This window comes from Podarcis gaigeae, assembly GCF_964106915.1.
Source record: "Podarcis gaigeae genome assembly, chromosome: 5".
In the NCBI taxonomy this organism is placed as follows: Eukaryota; Metazoa; Chordata; class Lepidosauria; order Squamata; family Lacertidae; genus Podarcis; species Podarcis gaigeae.
Genome location: NC_139681.1, coordinates 100,915,434 through 100,935,381, shown reverse-complemented (window position 1 = coordinate 100,935,381; position 19,948 = coordinate 100,915,434). Strand labels below are relative to the sequence as shown.

At 49.1% G+C, this 19,948-nt stretch overlaps 1 long non-coding RNA gene across 1 annotated transcript; it reads right to left on the bottom strand.

Moving 5' to 3' along the window:
• Nucleotides 1-15,135: 15,135 nt before the first annotated feature.
• LOC310845191 lies at nucleotides 15,136-19,264 on the bottom strand. The gene is made up of 2 exons (XR_014564561.1): nucleotides 18,942-19,264; nucleotides 15,136-15,930 (listed from the first exon to the last, which is right to left on the bottom strand). It is a non-coding gene; the product is annotated as an uncharacterized lncRNA (long non-coding RNA).
• Nucleotides 19,265-19,948: the final 684 nt, after the last annotated feature.

Sequence of the window (19,948 nt, the reverse complement as noted above, 5' to 3'; positions counted from 1 at the left end):
CTGACCCTTGTTGCTGCCATGTGGCGTAACAGTTAGAGTGCAGGACTACGACTTGGGAGAGACCTGGGTTTGAATCCCTACTCAACAATGAAGTGGACCAGTCACTGCCTCTCAGCCTGTTGTTGTTGTTTAGTTGTTTAGTCGTGTCCGCCTCTTCGTGACCCCCCGGACCAGAGCATGCCAGGCACTGTCTTCCACTGCCTCCCGCAGTTTGGTCAAACTCATGCTGGTAGCTTCGCAAACACTATCCAACCATCTCGGCCTCTGTCGTCCCCTTCTCCTTGTGCCCTCCATCTTTCCCAACATCAGGGTCTTTTCCAAGGAGTCCTCTCTTCTCCTGAGGTGGCCAAAGTCTTGGAGCCTCAGCTTCAGGATCTGTCCTTCCAGTGAGCACTCAGCGCTGATTTCCTTGAGAATGGAGAGGTTTGATCTTTTTGCAGTCCATGGGACTCTCAAGAGTCTCCTCCAGCACCAGAATTCAAAAGCATCCATTCTTCGGCGATCAGCCTTCTTTATGGTCCAGCTCTCACTTCCACACATCACTACTGGGAAAACCATGGCTTTAACTATACGTGGACAAAATCAACAGGCCTCTAAGCCAAATCTACCTCAAAGGGTTGCTGTGTGGACAGAATGGGGAGGAGGAGACCCATATGCCATATATGAACTCCTTGAAGAAAAGGCAGGATATATAGGTGCAACAATTCATCACCATCATCAGCTTCTCATGAACCACATACTCCTGAACCTGCCTCCAGAAACCCCAGTTGTCTGCTACCTCACAAAGGGTCTCAGGGTCTGCCCAGTCAGCTTCCCACCTTAAGTAGGTGCCTGGGGAAAGGGAAGAGGGAGTGGGGTCCCTGGTCTCTTGCTCCTGTGGGTTACACCATGCCAGGGCTGCCAGGGTCATGAGCTGATCACAGCCTGGAAGCCCCCTTTCTCGGAGAAGCCTCCCCAGGCAGCTTGCAGAGCCTGCCCAGTTCTCTTCTGGGGAGCCAGATGACCCTGCCAAGTCTCCAGGGCGGAGAGGCACAAATCTGTCACAAGGACTGTGACTGCTTTATTTGTTTATGGAGGGCGTAAGGTAACTGCTCCGAGATCGAGAAGCTGATAAAAGGCTGCCTGAGTGGTTGCAAGGGGTTTAAGGGTGGATGTGGTCTGGAGAAGCCGAGCCCAGTGGGACATCCATCTGGGTTTCACAGGGAAGACCTCTGAGCCAGCAGGAATCACATGCCACCCGCCACTCGAAAGCAACAGCAAGACTGACAGATTGGTCATGGTATCAGCGTTTGACTGCTGCAGCCTCCTCCTCCATCAGAAGAACTACCCTGAGCTTCAGGTGTTGTATGTGGGGTTGGGAGCAGGGCAAATATTTTTTTTGGAAGCCACCCAGAGTGGCTGGGAAAACCCAGCCAGATGGGTGGGGTATAAATAAATTATATTATTATTATTATTATTATTATTATTATTATTATTATTATTATTATTATAACGGTAAGTGGTGTGGAAGAAAAAAAAATGCATGAAAATACACACACCTGCAGGAAAATACCTGCATTTTTCAGAAACTACAGAAGACATTTGCTGGGCGAACAGGTCCCTATCAGGGTTGTCCTTTCTGTATTATTATTATTATTATTATTATTAAAAATCCTGTTCTGATTTCATGTGGAGCATTGCAGAATGATCCATTTGATTCACTAAACGTCAGTTTTGGGCCACTGTGAGCAGGGGATTCTTGGCTGCTGCTTCAGGGCTTCTCCTTCTGTTCTTAAGGTCTTCTGTCTGGCCAGCCTTCCAAAAGAAACAGGGAGCTCCCCCCAGGAGCTGTTTTGCAGACTGTGGCTCAGCCTTGCAGCACACAGAAAACAGCACCCTGAGTGTGTGCAGAGTGCTCTTTCACACGGCTGAGCAACCCCTGGCAGCTGCTAGTGAATGCTTCTAGCCCAGAGATGGAAGGAAGAAGAAGTACCAACAGAAGAAGAATAGCAGACGAAACTGATGGAGTAGGCAGAGATGGCGAAATTGATGGGGAAGATCCAAGACCAGGAAGATCAAGTGTTTTCTAAAGATGGGAGTAAATTTGTAATTTATTTAAAAGACCACTGTAAACAGTTAAAATCATTGCAAGGGATGTCATGACACTTGTAATGTGGAACTAATTATGGTAATTATGGATATACAACAGACGGACAAGGGTAAAAGATGCAGTAAATTTAATCTTAAATATGGAACCCATGGAGGGAGGGAAGGAGGTCTGCAGCTTCAAAAGAACCTTGTATTTTAATGTTTCAAATGGTTAAGTTAAAATGTATAAAATTGTGAAAAAACCATTAAAAATTTTTTTTAAGAAAAAGTTTTCAGGGCAGAGACCGGCTGGCCAGTCACATCCCACACTTCTAAGAAGAGATCCAGTCCCAGGCTCAATTCTTCCTGCTGCATCCTCCTCCTCCTTCCTCCAGCTCAGCCCCCCCCCCATCTCCCACTTACTTAAAATCATTCTCCATTCAAGAGTGAACATGCTTTTGCACGGCTGCCTAGAGAGAGCCTCTCTGTTCTTCCTTTAAGCCCGAGGGAGTCAAGAGGCCAGGAGGGTTTTGTTTTTCTTCCCTTGTATCCTTGGGAAAGGGTTTCTTGGCTAAGTCCTTTTCATCATCAGGCAGGATCAGAGAACTGCATAAGCCTTGAGTTGGAAGGGACCCCGAGGGTCATCTAGTCCAACCCCCTGAAATGTAGGAATCACTGCTAAAGAAACCCAGACAATTGGTCAACCATCTCTTTTGGGGGGGGGGGAAACTCTTCAGTGAATCCTGTGGATCCTTATGCACCCACTTCCTCCTCCTTACCTTCTTTGGAGTCACAGCAATCAGGTCTGTGATGTAGAATAGCCCCTGAACATGCGCAGAGAGTGTTTGTGTGCCAGAACCAGCCTCCAGAAAGGCCTAAGCATTGCTGAGCTGGGCAGACCCAAGTCTGCTTCCTGGAGTCAAGCCTTGGCATGATGGTGGGGTCCCAGCTGGGTGCCTGCCCCCTGCCCTGGCCAGTGAGATAAAAAGGATGAGAAACTCAACCAGTGCTTCCGCAAGTGGGCAGTAGGATTCCCTGGAGGCTGCTAAGGGGCAAGGGGGTGGCAGGGGGATGCCAGAGGCGTAAAGGGCTCTCAGTGTTTGAAAAGCTGCTATCACCAGATCAAGCTCATCGGTGTTACTGAATTAAGTAAACTAAACAGTTTTGATTTCGTCCTGAATAAATGTGCAATTCATTGCTGCTGTTTGGAATCTTATTCTGCTATTTGGTTGGGTCATGTAAACCATTATTCTGAATAATGCTTTTTATACAGTAGGGGGTACTGGGAATGAGTTGAAGGAACCAAAAGGTAAAGGACCTCTGGACGGTTAAGTCCAGTCAAAGGCAACTATGGGGTTGCTACGCTCATCTCACTTTCAGGCCGAGGGGGCTGGCGTTTGTCTGCAGATAGTTTTCCGGGTCATGTGGCCAGCAGGACTAAACCGCTTCTGGCACAACAGGACACTGTGGTGGAAACCAGAGCAGCGCATGGAAACGCCATTTACCTTCCCGCCGCAGCAGTACCTATTTATCTACTTGCACTGGTGTGCTTTTGAACTGCTAGGTTGGCAGGAGCAGGGACCGAGCAAGGGGAGCTCAAAGTGCTTGGGAGCCACAGCACTAAAGCAACAGCAAGCCCTGGGTGGGAGAGGAGAGGGCTATCGGTGGTTCCTTGCAAGATGGCTCTGTTCTGCCCTCCATCGTCAGAAACGTTGCTGGGAACTGCAGAAGGGGAGAAACACTCTTGTGCTTGGATCCTGCTTGTGGGTTTCCCACATGCAGCTGTCCAGCCACTGTGAGATCAGGATGGTGTACTAGATGGACTAATCCAGTAGGCTCTTTTTATGGGTGCCAGCTGCCCAGCTCTCTAGAGCCAGCCACCTCCTGAATGTTCTACATAATAATAATAATAAACCTTTATTGTCACTACACCACCTGTGTGCAGTGAAATTAAATGAACTCCTCCCCCCCCATACACTCAGTCTTGTTCGCGCTCTGTGTGCTTGTTGGAAGTCAGTTCCACCGCTCTTTTTCCCCATCCAGCAGCCCAACAGCCCACGGATAAAAACTGTTCTTTAACCTGTTGGTGTGGCTGACTATACTTCTGTATCTCCTGTCCGAAGGTAGGAGATTAAAGAGGTGCTGGTGGACTTGTAAAAGGGTAAAAGAGTTTTGGGAAATGATCCATCATGAATTGAAAAAAAGCGTTTAAAAGTACTTTCCCCCCAAACCCAGAGTCCTTTCTGTTGGGTATCATTCTACTGAAATTCCCAGCTGTCAAAAAAGGTTATTTATGTGTGTCACTACTGTGGCCTGTGTTTTGTTAGCCCCAAAATGGAAAACAAGTGAGGCCCCAACCACAGAAGAATGGCAACTTAAGTTGATGGAATACACGCAGCTTGCAGACTTAAAATATAGAATAAGAGAACAAGAAGAACATACTTTTAGAGACGTTTGGAAAACGCTTATTGAATATATGGGAAATAATTGTGTACAGCTGAAAACGTTGGCAGCATTAAGATAAATTCAACAGTGTAAATACCTAAGTTTTGATGGATGCAACAATGGAATACTGAATGGTTTAGTCTTTGTAAAATATGCAGGGATTTTTGATATGCATAATGAACCATGGAAAGAGAAGGAGGGAAGTCATTGATATTTTAAGGGTGTTTAAATGAGTATTCTAAATTGTAAAACAGAAAATTAAATAAAAATTATATATATATTAAAAAGAACCACCCTCCTCCTAAAAAAAACCCCTGTTTGCCCTGAGCTGCAGGAGCCTCTTTGCCCAGGCCAGCTGCTCCTCCTCTGCTGTCCTGCAACAACCTCTCTCTCTCTCTCTCTCTGGCCACTATCTTTATGGGAGGCTGTTAAAGCCAAGCCCCACAACAGCGCCAGTGCCAAGACAAAGCCCTTTGGAGAGGAAAGTACGTGGGAACAAGGCAGGCCCTGCAGTCCCAGGCAATTCCGGGGCCATCAAAGCCTCAGCCTCTTTTCATAAAGTTAATAAGTCAGGCTTCAGGTGCTCCGGGAGCCAAAGTCACGGGCACCTCCTTGGCACCACCTCCCCATGCCTGGCACAAGCTGCCCTGCTGGGAAAGAGCCTCTCCGGCTTCAGTGGGCAAAAGAGGGGCTGCTTTGGGAGCCAGATTTCAGTGGCGAAATGAACCCTAGATCATCTCCAGGGATTGTTCCCCCAAGGGAAGGGGGCAGCAGCAGCAGCAGGGAAGTAATGCTATGAGTTACCATGACTTTTTGGACCAGTATTAATTGTTTTGGTGAATTTGCTGTCTCTGTTTGCTTTCTAAGCTGTTGTGTTTGATACTATAGTGACTGCAGTGTTTGATGCATTTTCATGCTGCTGTGGTTATTCCGAGCTGGACATTTGTTGCTGCGAAAGCTGCTGGGAAAGTGGGATACAAATATTGAGTCAACTCAACATGATCGGAAGCCACAGCAGCACAGAAACAGAGAACTGTTGAGTTGAAAGCACAGCTATCAGATGACAGACTCCAGCCTCCATTGTAAAACCTCTGATGAAGGAAGAGAGTCCACCACTGACGACCACTAGCCAGGTTGGAGGCAGCGATGCTTCTGAATGCAAGTTTCTGGAAACCCAGGAAGAGAGAGTTGCTCTTGTGTTCGAATCCTGCTTGCAGACTCCCTTTTCTGGCATCTGGCCAGCTGCTGTGAGAACAGGGTGCTGGGCCAGATGGGCCATGGGCCTCATCCAGCAGAGGCTCCTCCTATGTTCTGAAAAGCGCCGGAGAAACCATGAAGGAGAGCAGGAGAAGTAGAAGAATGCAGTTCTGTATGATTCAACACCTAGCCACGTTTTTGAAACCTGAATGCAAAACTTTGAATTTTGAGGCTTGGAGGTACTTTGCATATTTCTTAATACTTGTCGCCCATGACCTGTAATCATCCTAAATCCATCAATATTTGTCCTTTACCGAGTCAAACCCTTTGGTGCATCTAGCTGAGTAATGTCCTCACCACCTGGCAGCACCTGCCCAAGGTTTCAGGCTGCAGGCATTCCCAGCTCTACCCAAGGACTGAACCTGACACTGTCTGCATGCAAAACGTGCTCAGCGACTGAGCCAAGATCCTTCCCCTTCTCAAGCAATGACCAGTTTAACGCCCCTTTTTAGGTGAAAAGAGAATACTGGATTGCATGGGCCTTGGTTTAATCCATCAAAGCAATACGCATGCTCTCTATTGATTTAAATGTCCATAATGTCCATTTACTTGTACATTATCTGTAATGATCCTAAATCCATCAATATTCATAATATTACACACACAAACACAATCAGAATGTAACCATTGTGTTTTCTTCTGCCCCCAAATGCCATTTTCATGAGATTTCTTCCCTTCATCCTCCAGTAACACAGGGAGGAGGAGGTCTGGGCCCATGCCTATGGAAGAGCAGAAAGCTGTATCTGGAAGGCAAAGAGCAGGGCTTGGCAAGGTTGACCTCACCTGGGCCTGTTCACTCCAGCGGAGAGCCCTCCGTGGGCTGGATCGTTTGCCCGCCCGCGATTTCCAGTGCCTGCTTTTGCGCAAACACAATTTTCAGTGCCGCATAAGCGAGTCCCCGCGCCAGGCTGTGCTGGTTTAGCGCAACGCGTGGGGGCTCGCCAAGCAGGCGGCTCAGTTGGGGGGCAGCTCATGGGATGCAGGTGGCGCTGTGGGTTAAACCACAAAGCCTAGGACTTGCTGATCAGAAGGTCAGAGGTTCGAATCCCTGAGACGGGGTGAGCTCCGTTGCTCGGTCCCTGCTCCTGCCCACCTAGCAGTTCGAAAGCACATCAAAGTGCAAGTAGATAAATAGGTACTACTCTGGCGGGAAGGTAAACGGCATTTCCGTGCGCTGCTCTGGTTCGCCAGAAGCGGCTTAGTCATGCTGGCCACATGACCCGGAAGCTGTACGCCGGCTCCCTTGGCCAATAAAGCGAGATGAGCACCGCAACCCCAGAGTCGGTCACGACTGGACCTAACGGTCAGGGGTCCCTTTACCTTTAGCATGGGCCGGTTAAACACCCCCGCGGGCCGCTTGTGGCCCCTGGGCCTCAGGTTGCCAACTTCTGACAAAGAGGGTTGAGAGGTTCATTGCACCGTTTGATGGAGGAAAGAACTTGTCAGCCCCCTGCTCTGGGTTGTCCATCGGTCCATTTGGGGCCAGCTTGAAGAGGAAAGGCCGTAACTCAGGGACCTCTCTGGGCAGGACTGGTAGACGCCTCCCTGCCTGAGACCTTGGAGAGCCACTGCTGCCAGTCAGAGCACGCAATATGCACTAGATGGGCCGAGGGCTTGACTCAGCCCAAGGCATCTTCCCTGGTCCCCATGGCCCTTGCAGCCAGCCCTGGGCTTTCACCCCAGCCTCCTACAGCCATTGCACATTCCCCACCCCCAACTGAAGACTCTTTGGGGCAGAGCTCCTGATTTGTCCCGGGCAAACAGACCAGGCTCGGGGCCACCGCTGCCGCCGGGGAAGGGCTCCCTGACCTGCTCCTGTTCTCCGCATTAATGATTAACACAAGACGGAGCAAGGAGCAGGGAGAGCGTTTGATGTGGTCTGTCTGGGTTTGTACAAGAGCATCAAGAGTCCCGGGGAGGAACTTGAAAAGCGCAAATATTTGTGCGGGGATAAAAACTCCAGGGAAGGAGGCTGAGGGGGATGAAGTTGCGAGAGGGGAGCTGGGGGTGGGGAAGGGGGGCCACAGAGGAAGAGGAACCTCACCTGCGGCCTCTGCCTGCTCCTCCCGGGCACAGCTCACACAGGCAGGCAAGCACGTCTCTTGTGGGGCTCAGTTCCAGCCCCCCAGGAGAGAATTGGGACAAACGTCTCCCCAGCCTTGAGGCTTTCTCAGCTCCTCATGCAGCACAGGGTCAAGCATCTTTGCTTGTGAGCACCCTGCCTGGCCAATTAAATGTTCTGATGTATTGAGAGTGCCTGCCCAAAGCACAATCCTTTGATTTTGATTTTTTTAAGAGAAAAGCAGGTGTGGCTTTGGTTAATCGTACAGCTATAGTCACTAGGCAATGTCAAAAGGTAGCTCTTAAAATCACAGAATCAAAAAATTATAGAATTGGAAGGGACCCTACAAGGTCCTCCAGACAACCCCCCCTGCAGTGCAGGACTCACAGGCAAAGTATCCCTGACAGACAGCCATCTGAGCTCTTTAAAAACCGCCAAGGAAGGGGAGCCCAGCACGTCGGCTGTGTTTAACTTTGAGTGCGTATAAGGGAGGGGCTTTTGACCAGTCTTCCCCAACCATGTGCCCTCCAGCTGTTTAGGATGTTCTTCTTCCTCTTTGGCAATCCCTCATAGCCCAGTAAGATTGTCTTCCATGAACACGGTTTTAACAATGAGTCCGTAAGTGACTGTGGAGGCCAATTCTGGATCCACACGTCCTTCCACAGTGGGGGCATTGGTTTCTGGGTGGGAGTTGATCACGGTGAGGGTTTGCCAAGCGTGCCTTCCTCTTAGCACGTTTCTCCCTTGTGTCCTGAATTCGAATGTTTTCAAAGCCCAGGACACCTTTGGTAAAGGCTGTTCTCCAACTGGAGCACTCACAGGCCAGAGTTTCTCAATTGCTTGTGTTTATACTACAATTTTTATAGATTTGCCTTGAGACAGTCTTTAAACCTCTTTTGTTGACCACCAGCATTACGCTTTCCATTTTTAAGGTCCGAATAGAGTAGTTGCTTTGGAAGACGATCATCAGGCATCTGCACAACATGACCAGTCCAACAAAGTTGATGTTGAAGAATCATTGCTTCAACACTGGTGATCTTTGCTTCTTCCACTACACTGATATTAGTTTGCCTGTCTTCCCAAGTGATGTGTCAAATTTTTCAGAGATGCCGTTGATGGAATCTTTCAAGGAGTTGGAGATGGCATTTATAAGTGGTCCACGTTTCACAAGCATATAGTAAGGTTGGTGGTACAATAGCTTTGTAAACAAGCATTTCGGTTTCCCTGCAAATGTCCCTCAAACACTCTGCACTTCAACCAGGAGAAAGCCGCCCTCGTGGAGTTCAGGCGATGCTGGATTTTGGCATCAGTGTTAGCCTTGTGTAAAGATAACTGCCCAGGTAGGAGAAGTGATTGACATTACACCATTGAGTTGGATTTGTGGCACTGCAGATGTCCAAACACCTGGAGGGAATCAGTTCCGGGAGGCCTCCTGTTTTAGGCCAGGAGGAGTTGAGAACCTCAGGCGCAGGAGCTGAATGCGGCCCTCTACGCCTCTGTGCCTGGCCCTTGGGAGCCTCTGCAGCTACACCTGCTCTTGCCACCCAGCACCACCCCCTACTAGCCCTGACTGGCACCCTCCTTGTGTGTGTGAGGCTGCCTGGCAGGGAGGCGCCCTTGAACCCCCGAGAGTCTCTTGCTTCTTGCTGGAGGAGGAGGAGAGGGAAGGAGTTTGGCATAAAAGGAGGAGGCTGCTCATCGGAAGGTCAGCTCTGTTCCTGTTCCCCCACCCAATTCTGCCTCTGGCTCCACCCACCACTGGCACAGGACACCCAGAAGAGAATGTGGCCCCGACACTGTAAAAACCCCCACACACACTTCAGAAATCTCTCTGGGAACTTCCCCTCCCCAGTCCATCACAGACACAGCCCTGCCTCATGGAGGGGGTCCCCGGATGGGGAGGGTGGGCTTCAGGCAGAGACTGCTTTATGGGCTGCCAGTGTGCGAGGGATGCTTTAGCCGAGATTCCTGCATTGCAGGGGTTGGACTGGATGACCCCAGGGGTCCCTCCCAAGCACGCCGCTGCTTCTTTTAATGCAGGGAGGGAAGCGGAGAGAAGGGGCTTCTTCCCTTGCAGGCGTCTCTCTCTCCTCCTCCTCCTTCTCCCTCCTCCATCATCATCCATCTTTCCCAGGAGACTTAAGAAGGCGCGGCTGGGGCTCAGCCAGGAGGGCAGCACTTAGCCTCCTGACAGACATGGTGGCCTCTGAGCCAAACAGGATTAGCCCTTCCTTCCTGGAGGAAAAACCGATTCCCAGGGTCATTTTCTCTCTCCCCCCCCCTTCCAGCAGCGCCAGCCTCCTTTCTGTGGGAATCGCATTCCTGACCACTCTCTCTCTCTCTCTGTGTGTATGTTTGTGATGGGGCCACTTCCGTTTTCAGTGCGCTTGCTCGAGTCCCACTGGGAGCTCCCAAGTGTTGCACAGACAAAGCTGGGGAATCTTCTGGACCCCCTTTTGCATTGAGCGCAAGAACCCAAAGGTGGGAGAAGAGGCTGCAGGATCAGACCCAAGGCCCACCTGGTTTACCATACTGTTCTTGGAAGGGCTGGCCAACAAGGATGGCTTTAAAAGAGGAGGCAAGTTCATGGAGGAGGGGGCTTCCGAGGGCTCTGCCTCCATGGTCAGAATCATAGAATTGCAGAGGTGGAAGGGACCCTGAGGGTCATCCAGTCTGACCCCCTGCAATGCAGGAATACGCAGCTGTCTCCTACAGGGACCGAACTTGCAACCTGAGGGATATCAGCACCACGCTCTCAGGAACTGAGCAGCGTAACTGAATAATATCCGTTGCTGGAAACTGCAGGAGGGGAGAGTGCTGTTTTTGCGCTCGAATCCTGCCTGCGGGTTTCGCAGAATGGCCCCAGCTGTGTGGCCCCAGTGAGAACAGGGAGCTGGGCCCCTTTGGCCTCATCCAGGGGGCTCCTCTTGGTGGAGTTGAGAGAGAACGGCTTTCCCCTGCCCTGGAGGTTGACGCGGCTGCATCCAGGAGAGGAAAGTCCCTTGCTGCAGGCACCGCTCCCAACGCCCCCCCCCCGCTTGCCGTTGGGGGAGCCCCCTCTCCTGCGACCAACTCCTGGCTCTCAAAGTGCCAAGTGTGAAGGATGAAAGGAGGCCCAAGGAGGCGTCTCCCCCCCTCGCCGCCCCCTTACCTGGTGGTGCTGCCGAGAATGACCTCAGGCCTGGAGCTGTTCTCAGGGTGTCGGTTTGCAAGGCCTGTCAGCGGGTCTTTTCATCTCGACCTTCCCTGAACCACATGGGCTCATTATTGTGTTCCAGTTTCTGACACTCTGGAACGGGGCCAGTCTGGCAGGCTCTGCTGTGCCAGGCATTTGAAGAGGGTGCCCTGCTCCACGCTCCCCGGCTGAGTTGCCAGGCGCTCCAGCAGGGTGCAAGTCTCCAGAATGATGGCAGGCTGGATTAAATGGTAATAATAATAATAATAATAATAATAATAATAATAATAATAATAGGCGCTCTCTGGCTGACCTGGTTTGTCTGACATAAGGCAGCACAGTTAACCTGTGGAACTCATGGCTGCAGGACGCAGTGATGGCCACCGACTTGGAGAGCCTCAAAATTAGAGAAACCACAAAGGATGGCTACTAGGCATAACGGCTGTGCCCACCTCTGAATGCCAAATGCTGGGAAGAGCGGTGGGGGCTGCTGTGTTCATGATTTACTGCTTGGGGGCTTCCCAAGAGAGACTTCTGTTTGGTCACTGTGAGAATAATTCATAAAATTGTGCCCGGTGTCAGGAAGTGGATTGAGAAAAGTTTTTCTCCCTCTTTCACAACGCACCAACTTTTGTCCTCCTCTTTCCAGGCCAAGGCCACTCTTAACGCTTCGTGGCGGTCTGCGTGTGTGTGTGTGTGTTTTGTGCTCCCTCCCACCAGCTTTCCCCAGGAAAATCTGCTCTCTGCAGCTGAATCAGAGCAAACGTCCATTTGTGCTTTCGGCAGATGGAGGTTTGCTCCAAATGAGCTTAAAAGAGCAGGTTTCGACGGAGCAGCTCTGGAAAGGTAACTGTGGTTAAACCCCAAATGAACATGTGGCAATCAGAGAGCAGGAAGGGGCACCTCCGAATTAGGGGTCCTTGGAGCAGGTCCCGCCCTCAGAGGGGGGCCAATGGGAGGTGGTGGGCTCTCCTTCCTTGGAGGTTGGGTGGCCATGTGCCAGGGACATTTTAGCTGTGATTCCTGCGCTGTCGGGGGCTTAGACTAGATGACTCTTGGGGTCCCTGCCAACTCTACAGTTCTGTGAATTGTTTTCCCCGGGGCTTTCCCAGGGCCGATGAAGGTGGGGGGTCCTCCCGGCTCCCCAGAGCCAAGACTGGGCCTGGGGGATGCACTTCCCCCCGCCTCCCCGCCCATGTGGGGCTGGAGCCTCTTTCAAGGAGTTATGCCAAGAATGTTTTCCGGGGAAGCGGAGAAGGCAAGGGAGGGGGGAACTTAATCCTCTCCAAGGGCTGCGGAAAACAGACCTGCAAATGGGGGCTTGCCAGCTCGCCCGCCGAGCCCGGTAACGCTGACAGGCCGAGCCGCGGGGCTTGGCAGCAGCGCAGCCGGCAGAGTGTGGGAAAGGGCGGCCGCCACGCGCCGGGCAAGGCGAGACTCGACGGGGAGGACACCGGCAGCAGCGCCCCCCCCCGGAACCCGCTCCGGGCAGGTAATTCACAGAGAGTGGACAGAAGGAAGCTTTAAAGGGCTGAAGCCGCCCAGAGCAGCCACCAGATGGGCAGGGAATAATAATAATAATAATAATAATAATAATAATAATAATAATACTTTAAATTGACAGGTGGTGTTTCTCTAGGTGAGGGGGTGGGGACTGTAATAACAAAAAAATCAGCTTTATACCAACCGCTGTTTTGCAATGATATATATTGCAAATAAGGAAGATCAAAAGGAGAATTTTTTTTTGGGGGGGGGAGGCTTCCCACAGGGACTCTCCTCCTCCTCCCGTTCTTGCTCCTCTTCCTGGCAAAAGGGCTGCTGAGACCCCCCCGTCTCTTGGGTGCCGGTGGGGGCTGTGACCTTGATGCTGCTGTGGCAAGTGCCTTTACTTAGCAGAGTGCATTCCCCTTTACACAGGAGGGGACCCCAGGGGCCATCTAGTCCAACCCCCTGCAAAGGATATATAGGATCAAGGTTGGAGGCACAGGAGCAGGAGGCTGGGCCAGGTCACCCCGAGATCCCTTCCAACTCTGCAGTTCTAGAGTCCTTAAGTGGGCTCCCTATTGGTAGGAGAAAGTAACAGAGGCCAAGCAGAGAATATTGAGAAGCAAAGCGGCTAGTAAGCCTGATCTTTATTGAACTGTTGCAACAGTTCCCACACTGATAATGGTCACTGGTTGCATTAACTGGGCAGCCTGGCCATTCTTTTGTGATGGTACCACCTATAAATCATTTTCATAATATTCTCTCTTAGGGCATTACATGCCGTAAATTTCATACCGGTGGTCCACAACTGTTCCCAGTCAGCAAACATAATGTTATGTCCAATATCTTGTGCCCACTTGATCATGGCTGATTTAACCGTTTCATCCTGCGTGTTCCCTTTCAACAGCAAGTTATACATTTTTGACAAATTCTTAGTTTTGGGTTCTAACAATTCTGTTTCCAATTTTGATTTTTCCACCTGGACGCCAATTTTCCTGTCCAACTTGTAAGCCTCCATTATTTGGTAATAATGAAGCCAGTCTCACACTTTATCTTTTAATTTCTCGAAACTCTGCAATTTCAGTTTGTCCCCTTCTTGTTCCAGAATTTCCCAATATTTCAGCCATTTGGACTCCATATTGAGTCTTTTCACAGCCTTTGTCTCCATTGGCGACAACCACCTTGGGGTTTTATTTTCCAGCAAGTCTTTATATTTAATCCAAACATTATACAATGCTTTCCTGACAATATGATTTTTAAAAACTTTATGTGCTTTAACCTTGTCATACCACAAATATGCATGCCACCCAAAAATATTGTTAAAACCTTCTAAATCCAAAATGTCTGTATTCTCAAGAAGCAGCCAGTCTTTCAACCAGCAGAAAGCTGCTGATTCATAATAAAGTTTAAAGTCTGGCAGGGCAAATCCCCCCCTTTCCTTTGCATCAGTTAAAATCTTAAATTTTATTCTGGGTTTCTTGCCCTGCCAGACAAATTTAGAAATGTCTTTCTGCCACTTCTTGAAGCAGTCCATCTTATCCACAATTTGCAATGTTTGAAACAAAAACAACATTCTAGGCAATACATTCATCTTTATAGCTGCGATTCGACCAGACAAGGAAAGCTTCAAATTTGACCAGATTTCTAAATCTTTTTTCACTTCTGTCCAACATTTCTCATAATTATCTTTAAATAAATTCACATTTTCAGCTGTCATGTTAATCCCCAAATATTTCACTTTCTTGACCACAGTTAGACCTGTCTCATTCTGAAACCTCTCTTTTTCGATAGCTGTTAAATTTTTCTCTAATACCTTAGTTTTTAAACTTATTCACTTTAAATCCTGCTACTTGACCAAACTCTTGAATTAGTTCTAAAACCCTTTTAGTACTAGATTCTGGCTCTTGTAATGTAAGTACAAGATCATCTGCAAATGCTCTCAATTTGTACTGTTTGGCTCCGACCTGTATGTCCTTCCATTCTCTTGCACCCATTCAGGGTGGATTTCGTAGTATCATCTGACCCAGATTTTTCTTTGCAGATGACAGTAATTCAGCCAGACCTGGTCTGCTTCCGGAGGAAACCCAAAGAAGGTGAGCCCCACACCTTGGAGACAGTGAACTCCCTTGCCCCTTGTTTGCTTGAAGGTCCGTTCTTCCCAGGTTTTCTTGCTGGGATCCTGCAGCACCTGCTCCCTGCCTGGCAGGCCTTTCCCACCTGGCCGGGGAGGGCAGCGCCTGGACCGACTCTCATTTCCATTCTCTTCCATCCAGATGACATCATCATCGAAGACATGTATTCACTGCAGACCTCGGGCTCCGCTGGACACCAGAGAGAGGCCACTGGGTAAGGAGGAAGGTGGTTTTTCTCCGTTTGGTCTCATTCGGTTGGTTTTCATACCTATCTCTGGGTTCTTTTCATCTTTTTGGGGGGCGGGACCAGAGGAGGGGAGATGTATAGGATCACCAAATTCTTGTCCACTTGCGAAGACTTCTGAATCTGCAGCTCCTGGAACTCAAAGTGGAAATCTAGAGGAATGAGAACCGATTGGAGAAAAGAGGAAGAAGAACTGGAGTCCTCCAAGCAGTAGATGGCCCAAGCCATTCTGGTGAGTGAGGATCCAAGAGGATGGAGAGCAGCCCTCTTTGACTGATGAAACTCCCTTGTTAGAAGGAGAAGGCATTTCTCTGGCTAAAGAGGAAGTGTAGAGATGCCAAGATCCACAGGATGGTCCTGAGAAGATTCCCTCATTGGAAGGAGAAGAAATCTCTCGGACTAAAGAAGGGCTGTACAAATATAAAGAACAACGAGGAGAGCAGAAATGCAAGGAGACCCTGGAGGCACGGAGAAGGCAGCTCTGCGACTGTTGGGAGAATATGAAAGGGAGGAAGAATGGCAAAATTCCAGGTATATGGACACTATCCCTAAAATATTGCTGAAGGAACCTGCTGGCTCTATTTGGATATCCCAGTTGGCCAAAGAGGCACCCACCCACAGTGGCTTTCATTGTATCATCTGATCTGGATTTTTCTTTCCTCTGCAGAAGACAGTAGTTCAGCCGGAGCTGGCCTGCTTCTGGCCAAGTCCAAAAGAAGGTGAACCCCACACCTTGGGGACAGCAACTCACTTGTCCCTTGTTTGCTTGAAGGTCTGTACCCAAGACTCACCTCTCAGGTCTTCTTGCTGGGAGTCCTGCAGGACCTGCTTCCTGCCTGGCAGGCCTTTCCCACCTGGTGTTCCTGAAGAGGATCAGCACAGAGAGGTCTGTCCTTTGTCTGGACTTGTCTTTGCAAGGCTCTTGCAGAATTCCAGTCAGGACTCAACCTCTCTTCTCTCTTCTTTTTCCATAAGGAACTGAAGCGGCACTTCCAGCGCCTGCTGGGGGGTCTCCACTTTGGACGTGGGCAGCGAAATCGTCCACACAACTTTCCAGGCCATCCTAGAAGAAAAGAATAAGGAGGACAGGGAGGCATGAACTTAGTCTTGACTTCTCTTGACTTTTCTTGTCCCAGGTCATTGAGAGTTGCCAGGAAGTTGCGCTGAGAGGCTTCAGGGCCATTCAGACCTCCGAGCATCTGGCTGCAGAAGCCATTCTGGTTGTGTGAGGGACCCCCAAAGGGAGGTGGGTGGGTGGGAGGGTCAGGGATGGGCAAGCCAATCTTGGAGTTTGGGATTGGGGCCATCATCCTGACCTTTCTCCTCCGTTCTCTTCCAGGACCTCCATGATGATTTTAACAAGTGCCCCCTAATCCTTGACTTGGCCCTGGAGGCCCTTTTCCAACGGAGGTGAGTTGTGTCTTTTGAATGGACGTGGTTGTGGTGGAGAGCAGGCAGGAGGGGCAAGGGGGACTCAGAGGAGGCAGCTTCTAAGTCTCTCCCCTCCATCTCTCCAGCTTGATGAGGCCAAACATCTCCTCCGACCTCTGCAGTGCAATAGTCCCCAGGACGTTTGAGGTACTCCTGGACAGGGGCGCCGACTTATAAAAAATATTGGGGGGGCCCATACCGGGGTCCTGCCCCGGGAAGTTTTCTAAATTTTAGATGAAAATTAGTGAGTTTTAAAGTTTTTTAAAAGTATTTTAGAGTCATATGATCAACATTAGAACCCCGAAAACTCGACTCTCTATAACTCCACACTCTGGGAAACTCGACAAGCCTGAAACACTTTTTGGCTTTGAAAAAAGAAACAAAACATAAACACACATGGTATTTTTGTAAAAAGCTAATTTAATTTACAGTAACAATTATGCTTATAGACTATTACAGAGCAGTGAATATATAGCTCTGAAAAGACTGAAATGATATTTAAATAAATCCTAAACTATCATTAAAAGAATAAAACATAAAATATTGCTGTCGCACAGTAACAGCACTTTGATTAATAAGTGAAATAGCTAATTTAAGCTTACTTTGAATAAGGCTGAGGGTTCATTAACTAAAAATAATATCTCAAGGTTAATGCTTTAATACAGTTAATAAAGTTAATACAGTATGCCTAATACTGTATGTAAATACTGTAATACTGTATGTAAATAACGGGCTTTAATTGGGTCTTACACCCTAAAAATATTTAAGTATTTGAAAATAACTAATACAGTACTATAGTAATATAGAAATACAGTACTAAACTAGTACTAATATTTCAAAACTGAAAAATTAACATTCTGTATGTATTTAATTCTCTATTTTATAAAGATTTTTAATATCTGACAGTGAGTTTGGAGTAGCCCAATGCAAAAATCCTGAGGATCCATGTGGATCCATGCTTTGTAACCACGTTTTTGCACCACTGTGACCCTAGGCAACAGTGGGTGCGTGATTTTTTTGGTGCAAGATGTAGCCATGGACATGCTATGTGATCTGATGGTGAATTTGGGGTGACCCAATGCAAAGATCCTGAGGATCCATGTGGATCTGTGCTTTGTAACCACGTTTTTGCACCACTGTGACCCAAGGCAACAGTGGGTGCGTGATTTTTTTGGTGCAAAATGTAGCCATGGACATGCTATGTGATCTGATGGTGAATTTGGGGTGACCCAATGCAAAAATCCTGAGGATCCATGTGGATCTGTGCTTTGTAACCACGTTTTTGCACCACTGTGACCCAAGGCAACAGTGGGTGCGTGATTTTTTTGGTGCAGGCTGTAGCCATGGACATGCTATGTTATCTGATGGTGAATTTGGGGTGACCCAGTGCAAAGATCCTGTGGATCCATGCTTTGTAACCACGTTTTTGCACCATTGCAGCCCCAGGCAACAGTGGGTGCGTGATATTTTTGGTACAGACTGTAGCCATGGACATGCTATGTGATCTGATGGTGAATTTGGGGTGACCCAATGCAAAAATCCTGAGGATCCATGTGGATCCGTGCTTTGTCACCACGTTTTAAATGGGGAGGGAAGGAAAAACACAGAAGGGACAAGAAGCACAAGAGGGGTGTGCGGAGAAGCAGCTGGCTAAGAATGCAGGGGAGGAGTTTAACGGGGGGGGGGGGAGGAAAGGAAGGCAAAAGTCCCCCCCCCAAGCCAGCCCCCCCTCTCTCTCTCCCACCTGCATCCCTAGAGCACGGAGAGGAGGAGGAGGTGGTGGGCTGGAGCCTGCACGCAGTGTGACTAGGAAAGAATTAGAAGGAAGGACTCGATCCTTTCCTTAACCCTCTGCTTGCCAGGAGGGCAGGGGATTCCCTGCTCTTTGTTGAGTTTGAGCAAACGCAGCAACAGAAGCGGGTGGGCAGTAAGACCCTGAGGCAGAATGCAGGAAAGCAGCAGCTTCCGCCTTCCCTCCGCCCAACCGCCAGATCTGATTTTTGCCTGATTTTTGCCCCTGCGCTCCGGCTCCAGGGACCACACATTCGCTCAATAACATGCACAGACATTTTCCCTTACTTTTTAGGAGAAAAAATCTGCGTGTTATAGAGCGAAATTTACGGTAATAATTTTCTTAAATTATTGGGGGGGCAGAGCCCCCCCAAACGAATTTTTGAGGGGGCTCGGGCCCCCTCAGGCCCCATGGAGTCGGCGCCTATGCTCCTGGAGGAAGGAAAGGAGGTGGACAGGAAGATTTGTCATTAATTTAAACTTCTCTTGACATGGCTCTTTCTTCTTCCTCACACATTTCCACAATTGCACTCAGGACTCAAAATCTCTTCTCTCTTTCCCTCCTTGCCCTCCGTGGACCTGCTGCCTTGAACTTGGCGTCTGCCACAGGAACTGAAATGGCACTTCCACCATCTGCTTTGACAGAGACCCCCAATGCTTCGCATCTCCTCCTCCTCCTGCGTAATGTAAGTGTCCTGACGGCATTGGAGATGATAAAGGAGTGCCAGGGACTCTGTGGTGGGGGCAATGAAGGGCCGCTTTGGCCCAGACTGGCCCCTGACTCGGAGATGCTCTTTCCTCCCGCAGGACCTCCAATGTTACACCCAAAAGGAAAGTGGGGAGCCAAAAAACCTGGCATCTAGCACCATCTCTTCACTGCTGGACTTTGCCTGAAGGTTCCCCCATCTCAGAGCAAGTAGCTCTCCTTCGTGGATTCAGTCCTTTGAACACTTCCATCTCCCCAAGAGGCTCCCAAGGCTACACATCCTCTGCAGTTGATAACGGACCTAACTGAAAAAAAACGGCTTACTCTTCTGGTGACATCTGAGAATTTTAGACTGTTGGAATGTTCAGGGTGGCAGGAGAGGATATATTGTTTATTAGTATTCTTCCTAACTTGCACTAGCAAGTTCCTTCACTTAGCAGAGTGAATTCCCCTTTTGTTGTTGTTTAGTTGTTTAGTCGTGTCCAACTCTTCATGACCCCGTGACCAGAGCAGTTTGATCAAACTCATGTTCGTAGCTTTGAGAATACTGTCCCACCATTTCATCCTCTGCCGTCCCCTTCTCCTTGTGCCCTCCATCTTTCCCAACATCAGGGTCTTTTCCAGGGAGTCTTCTCTTCTCATGAGGTCATTGGAGCCTCAGCTTCAGGATCTGTCCTTCCAGTGAGCACTCAGGGCTGATTTCCTTAAGAATGGAGAGGTTGGATCTTCTTGCAGTCCATGGGACTCTCAAGAGTCTCCTCCAGAACCAGAATTCAGAAGCATCCATTCTTTGGCGATCAGCCTTCTTGATGGTCCAGCTCTCACTTCCATACATCACTACTGGGAAAACCAGAGCTTTTACTATATGGGCCTTTGTTGGCAAAGTGATGTCTCTGTTTTTTAAGATGCTGTCTAGGTTTGTCATTGCTTTTCTCCCAAGAAGCAGGCTTCTTTTAATTTCGTGACTGCTGTCACCATCTGCAGTGATCATGGAGCCCAAGAAGGTAAAATCTGTCACTGCCTCCATTTCTTCCCCTTCTATTTGCCAGGAGGTGATGGGCCCAGTGGCCATGATCTTTGGTTTTTTGATGTTGAGGCATTCCCCTTTACACAGCAGAAAACTAGCTGTGAGTTTTTAAAAACAATATGCAAT